At 36.3% G+C, this 6,325-nt stretch overlaps 1 long non-coding RNA gene across 1 annotated transcript; it reads left to right on the top strand.

Annotated features, from left to right (window-relative positions):
* Nucleotides 1-2,849: 2,849 nt before the first annotated feature.
* LOC147759254 (uncharacterized) lies at nucleotides 2,850-6,325 on the top strand. Its single transcript, XR_015331610.1, has 2 exons — nucleotides 2,850-4,268; nucleotides 5,283-6,325. It is a non-coding gene; the product is annotated as an uncharacterized LOC147759254 (long non-coding RNA).

Raw genomic sequence — 6,325 nt, 5'->3', positions numbered from 1 at the left:
TAAATTTGATTCAGCTAATCAACATCTAGATATCTATTATCCTCATACGGATTATTGAGGTTTTTCATGGAAAATTCAAGATCAGCAGATTTATTTTTGATTCTTAGTTCTTCCATTTGGGTTATCATTAGCACTTAATATTTTTTTCAAAATTGACTTGGCAATTAATCAAAGAATGGTTCGATGTAATTGGATGACGGTCTGTGGTACTGCAGTAACATAGATAGATTGGAGCATCAGGGTGCTGAGATCAAAGATGATATTGCTAAGTCAGGTTTTATGTAAATATATGAGAATACTATTTGGTCGTAGGTACAGAGTCTGGCATTTATAGGCATCGAAATAGATATTAGTATTGGGGAAATCAAAGTTCTTGATATTAGATTAGCAAGTGCTAAGAGATCTGACATTATATTCGCACGAAAGTGAGCAGAGGTCTGGCTATGTCGGTCGGATTATACTATGTCTCATGTGTTGGGAAGTGTAACGCAACTAATGACAAATTATATTAGCATGGTTATTTCAAGTGCTTTTTCTTAGAATCAGAAAATGTGTGTGAAAGCATGCAGTCAAATTAGACCTTGGTGTAGTAAATCAGAATTTTACAGTTTTCACCTCAGTGCAATAAGGTAGTTTATTCTGATGCTAGTAGTACTGGGTTTAGAGGACATTGTGTGGAGACACCTAAAAGGGTGTGTTGCGGGGAATGGTCAGCTGACGAAGCGACGGAGAGCTCTACTTACAGAGAACTGATAGCTGTTTTCAGGGTCCTGTTCTCCATGGCAAACACGTTGAGTGTTTTGAGATTGAAGTGGTTTTCTGATAGCAAAGATGTTGTAAACATTAAAGAAAAAAGTAGCATGAGGAGTAAATTACAACCTATTATTTTAGATGTTTTTCTTCTAATGGAGTTATTCAATAGAAATGAAAGGATACTGAGAGAAGAGAATACCCATGCAGATTATATAAGTAGAAGTGTGGATGTTGACAATTGGGGTATTTCTAAAGAATTATTCTCACATTTTGATAAGATATGGGGTCCTCTTGAAGTGGATTGGTTTACGTCCTGCTACAATGCTTAAGTACATATTTTTACTCTAGATTTTAGAATTCAGGAACAGTGAATGGGACACGCGTCATTTACGGATCTATCCTGGTCCTCAGATCAAATTCAGTCTCTTATTTCTACCAATGAGTTACAACAGACTCCTTGTTTCTATATTGTTTCCGACAGACTGTTCTGGTCCTTCACCTGTAAATATCCATCATGACGTAATCAAATGTGGCACCGAAACGTGCCCTTGGCTGACTCTGTTATGGTCTCAAAATTTTTGAAGCTTTAAGCTTTTAGATGCTACCTAGTTTCTTATTGAAAAGTCGAGATATAGAGGTGGCAATTGGCTTTTGATAAATCGGGTTAAATCGTATTTATGCCCAGTAAAAGTTCTTGAAAATATTTAGATTTCATTGGTAGGCCTCGATCCTAGCGACAGCTTTTCAAATTTACATGGCCTATTTTAAATATAATATCGTTGAGTTACAATGACAGTTATGTATGAAAATTGTATAACGACGAGGGGGAGTATCGGTGCGCGTACAACAGTAATTTATGAATACATTTTACAGTATTATGGAATATACATGTATATTAGCGCCCGTGGTCTTATTGATCAATTAATGTGTGAATGAATAAGTCAAATCCACATGTACATCTGGGGCGGATCCAGGATTTTTTGGAAGGGTGGTGGTGTTTTTTTTACGGATTGACAAGGCCTCGGAGTGCAAGGCCGACCCTCACCCCTTTGGAGTTATGTCTGGGGCACGCTCGAGGGCCACGAAAAAGGGTGTTTTAGAGGGAAAATATCTCCATTTGATACGGTTTATAACTATTATTCAGCTATAGATTTTGGGTGTAATTTTTTATCAGAAATCGAAGGGAGGAGGGGGTCTGGATCCCCCCTGACACTCCCTCTTTATCCGCCATGTACATGTATTAGACCGTGAACATTCGTGAACAGTTTCAACCACAGTCCCTCGCCTGAAATGAGCCATGCCTGTCTGTAATTTGCATAACAGTTACTTGCTCATCGTAGTGCGAGCTGTATTTCCGAATGCTCAGTAGGCAGTAGGACACAGCTAGGTGAAGACGCAATGTTCAACGTGCGGGTGCAGTCGCAACGCAGTCGTATGAGGCGTAGAAGCAAATGCATGTTTCGTAAGTAGCACTTTTTCTTCAGTATCGTATGTCAGTTGATAGAAAGAGAGTAGAAAAATGCAAAGAAATTTGCGACGAGTATTTACGGGTATGTTACTACTCTTTGTTGTCGCTGTCGCCTGTCGTTTCTGTTATGCCACTCAAAATATTATTTAGCAAATTAGTAAATGGGCATATTACCACAAAGATCACGGACATATTTACATGATGGTACCGTAGTTGTCACAGTTCCGAGCTTTTGATCCTAAGACAAGCGTGCCCCATGAACGATAGTCAGTTTTAGTAGGTTTGTTAATTTTATTATACATGTACCTGTAAAATGCTTGTAAGCAGTGTTGAAACACGGGGAAATGATTTATTCCAAAGCGAAATATGGTTCCCAAACGCGTGATGCAAAGCGATTTTAGATATTACAACTTTATATAGTAGGTAAAATAAATAAATAGTGATAACCTACACAAACTAGAGGAGTGTTTTCAATTTTTTTTTTCAAAGCAAGATATCTGAAATATCTTTATTACTAACTTCAGGTCTTAAATGTGGCGTTAGGCAACATAGAATCGATTGCTTTTTTGGGGTGCTATCTGAGCCTGAACTATGGACAAGTCAGATATTGTTAACATTACTTTCTCATTTCAGAAGTCCACTGAGATACTGAGAACTGCACGGCACCTGGCTGCAGGCAACCAAGCCTGTCATTCACCCTCTGGAACCCTACGCACATCCATGCATCTTTTGTTTTAAAATTGAATAAATACGTTTGTCATTCCTTGTTTTCTTATTCACTTCCATATGAAATGATGATAAAATATTAATAATAATAATAAAAGAGGGTTAGGGGTAAAATTGTAAAGATATTATTGTTTGAGCACTTTCTAATTAAATCTGCTAAAACTGATCTGTAAGCATTGTGTTTGGGATTGATGATTTCTCCAGTAACAGAGGATGTCGTAAATCGAAAGGATTAAAAGTTTTGTTAATATGCCCAGTATTTTGTAAATAATTGAGAGCATTTTAAGAATACATCTACAGGATTTCCAACAGCCCACATTTATAAATACAATTTGTATGAATTTACGATATTGCTTTTTTAAAAATCTGTCCTACATTTTTTATAGTGAGACGGGTTTTTTAATATCTATTTATAAATTAGTTCATCCTCCCAGATAAAATTTTCTTAATTTAATATAAGTCCATATTCTAAGGTTTTTGGTTTGCTAGAGAAAATTGTTTCAAATTTCACGACCTTCTCATCAGACGAACACTTCAATTTTAAATTAAAACGGAAATATAAGAGATCTTGACACACTTTTGAAATGGGAACAATGAAATTTGCTCCTCCACCCAAAACTTAGAACTGCATATTCTGATATGTTTGAAAATGTCTCATTAAAATCATAATTAAAATAAATTGATCCTTTGATATAAAGAAATGGGCTCGCCCCACCTGTCACCCCTCAAATCGAATGGACTTGTCCCACCTGTCACCCCTCAAATGGAATGGACTCGCCCCACCTGTCACCCCTCAAATCGAATGGACTCGTCCCACCTGTCACCCCTTAAATCGAATGGACTCGTCCCACCTGTCACCCCTCAAATGGAATGGACTCGCCCCACCTGTCACCCCTCAAATCGAATGGACTCGCCCCACCTGTCACCCCTCAAATGGAATGGACTCGTCCCACCTGTCACCCCTCAGATGGAATGGACTCGCCCCACCTGTCACCCCTAAGATGAAATGGACTCGCCCCACCTGTCACCCCTCGGATGAAATGGACTCGCCCCACCTGTCACCCCTAAGATGAAATGGACTCGCCCCACCTGTCACCCCTCAAATGGAATGGACTCGTCCCACCTGTCACCCCTCAAATCGAATGGACTCGACCCACTTGAAAACTTTCAATGCAGGTCAGTGGTGGGTGGAAGGGTATCACGTGATTTTCGGGAGCCAATGAAAAAAGCAGGAATTTTACACTCCGTTATAGGTAAACAAAATGGCACGTTCGACGCACCGGGGAGGATCGTTTATTTAGGAGGCATGCACATAAATTTGGTGGGTATTTTAAAAGCATTTTACTATTTACAACGATCAGTACCATCTCAACTTAACTCATGTGAAGTGATTTTCAAGTGTTTGGTCTGTTTATGTTTTTATGACAATTTAAACTAGGCATAGCTTCATATGTAGTTTGACAATTGTAAACTGAAGTTTTCACACCACAAGCCTTCTTTCAAGTGAAATATCTCGAAAAGCACTCGGACGATTTTTTTTCAACTTTTCAGTAATGTTGCTCATTTATTTGTTGACAAAAAGTGCCGATGGCACCCGATGGCACCCCTGGATCTTTAGAGATATAGACGGTATAATCCTTCATACCCAATTACGACCATTTTTGTAGGAATGCGTCTTTATAATGTTAAACTCCCTCATTAAAAAGCATATATCTGAAAAAGTAAACGGTAGATTTTTTCCAAATCTTAATCTGACGTTTTTCGTGTACCTTTTTACATAATATGTAGCCTGCAACTGACAGCACCCCTGGGTCTTGGGATATATAGACAATGCAGTGCCATGGCAAATTACGGCCATTTTTGTTTGAGTGAATTTTGGATCACGCAGACCCCGTCTTTCAAATCAAATATCTGAAAAAGCAATCGGACAATTATTTTCAAAATTGTCAGAAATGTTGCTTAGATATTGGTTAGCAAAAAGAGCCTATGGCACCCAATGGCACCCCAGGATCTTGAGAATTATAGGCTGTATATAGTGCATGCCAAAGTACTGTTTTGGTTATCCAGCATTTACATGTATAACAACAGCATAATTGCACTTGTATATTCTGATCACTATACAAGCACATTCCTACAACTGTTGAAGGGCTAGTCATGGTATTAGTCAGTTACAACTACTTGTCATTCACTGTGTATGATGTACAAGAGCCTATTATATCTCAACTGTAGCTCCATATAATAGCACTCTTTTATGCCACATACAGTAATTGGCTCAAGTACATATCAAATAAACATTTTTTTTTAATACTGATGATAAGTCTCATATCTTTTTCAGCATGGACTACAATTTTTATTTTTGAAATGCTGTGCACTATAAAGGTGAGAAGTAATTCATCGGAATACCATAGTTGTAAACTTGTGACTTATGTTTCCATTGCTCATCTATTTCGTTAACATTGACAAAAACATGTTCTGTGTTTGTTTTGCCTAAACTTTCATTTTAATCTTACTATCATAAAAATTGAAATCATATTTAAGTATAATGGTAACAGGTTACCTAAAAAGTTGAAGCCTTATCCAGTTAAATAATAATAATATCAAATATAAAACATTTACTGCTTTTTAATTTCAGGGAATGGAAACAGCTTATAACCTCATAATGGGATACCGCCTATGGATTGTAGCTGAAATTAGAGACTTGAGATAACAGGAATGATGTTTGTTATTTCCAAAATCTGTGCCTTCATGGAGTGTGACATTGTAATAAACATGATTGCTTTTTAATTACTCAGTCATCAAATGTTAAATTAGTAGTTTGTCACAATATCAAATATTGTATTATCTGCATAGAGAATTCCCCTCATCTTTTGTAAGTTAAGTTTTGATTAATTAAGTAAAGTGAGTAGTAAGTCTCATGAACTTGGAGAAAATTAAATACTGCAGATCTTGGAAAAACTTCGTTTATTGTGATTTCTGTCAGATATGAGGATTTGTAAATGTTGATAATACATTACATTTTCTGTCTCTTATTATATGCATTTACCATGATTTCTCACTCTGAGTAATGTACGCATCTAGCAAACTAACTTGAAATTCAAGGCATATTTTATAGTTTTAAAAAAAGTGATATTAAAATCTGACTAAGACGAATTTAAAGTAATCTGAATTCTATCAGGATTTCAGTCTTGCCTGTGCTATGTATGTATTTGTAGGTTGTCACCCTTTTAAATCATTTAAAAAGTATTATTATATTATTTCAATATTTTGTGAATAGTTAAATGAGTTATAAAATTTATAAGAAAAATGTAAGAAATAAAATATACTGTTAATTATGTTTTTATGAAATATGTGAAATAAAAAGTTTATAATCATATCAAA

Source organism: Lingula anatina, unplaced genomic scaffold (assembly GCF_051362555.1).
Source record: "Lingula anatina isolate TDL-2025a unplaced genomic scaffold, LinAna3.0 unanchor82, whole genome shotgun sequence".
Classification (NCBI taxonomy): Eukaryota; Metazoa; Brachiopoda; class Lingulata; order Lingulida; family Lingulidae; genus Lingula; species Lingula anatina.
This window is presented reverse-complemented; position numbering and strand designations above follow the sequence as displayed.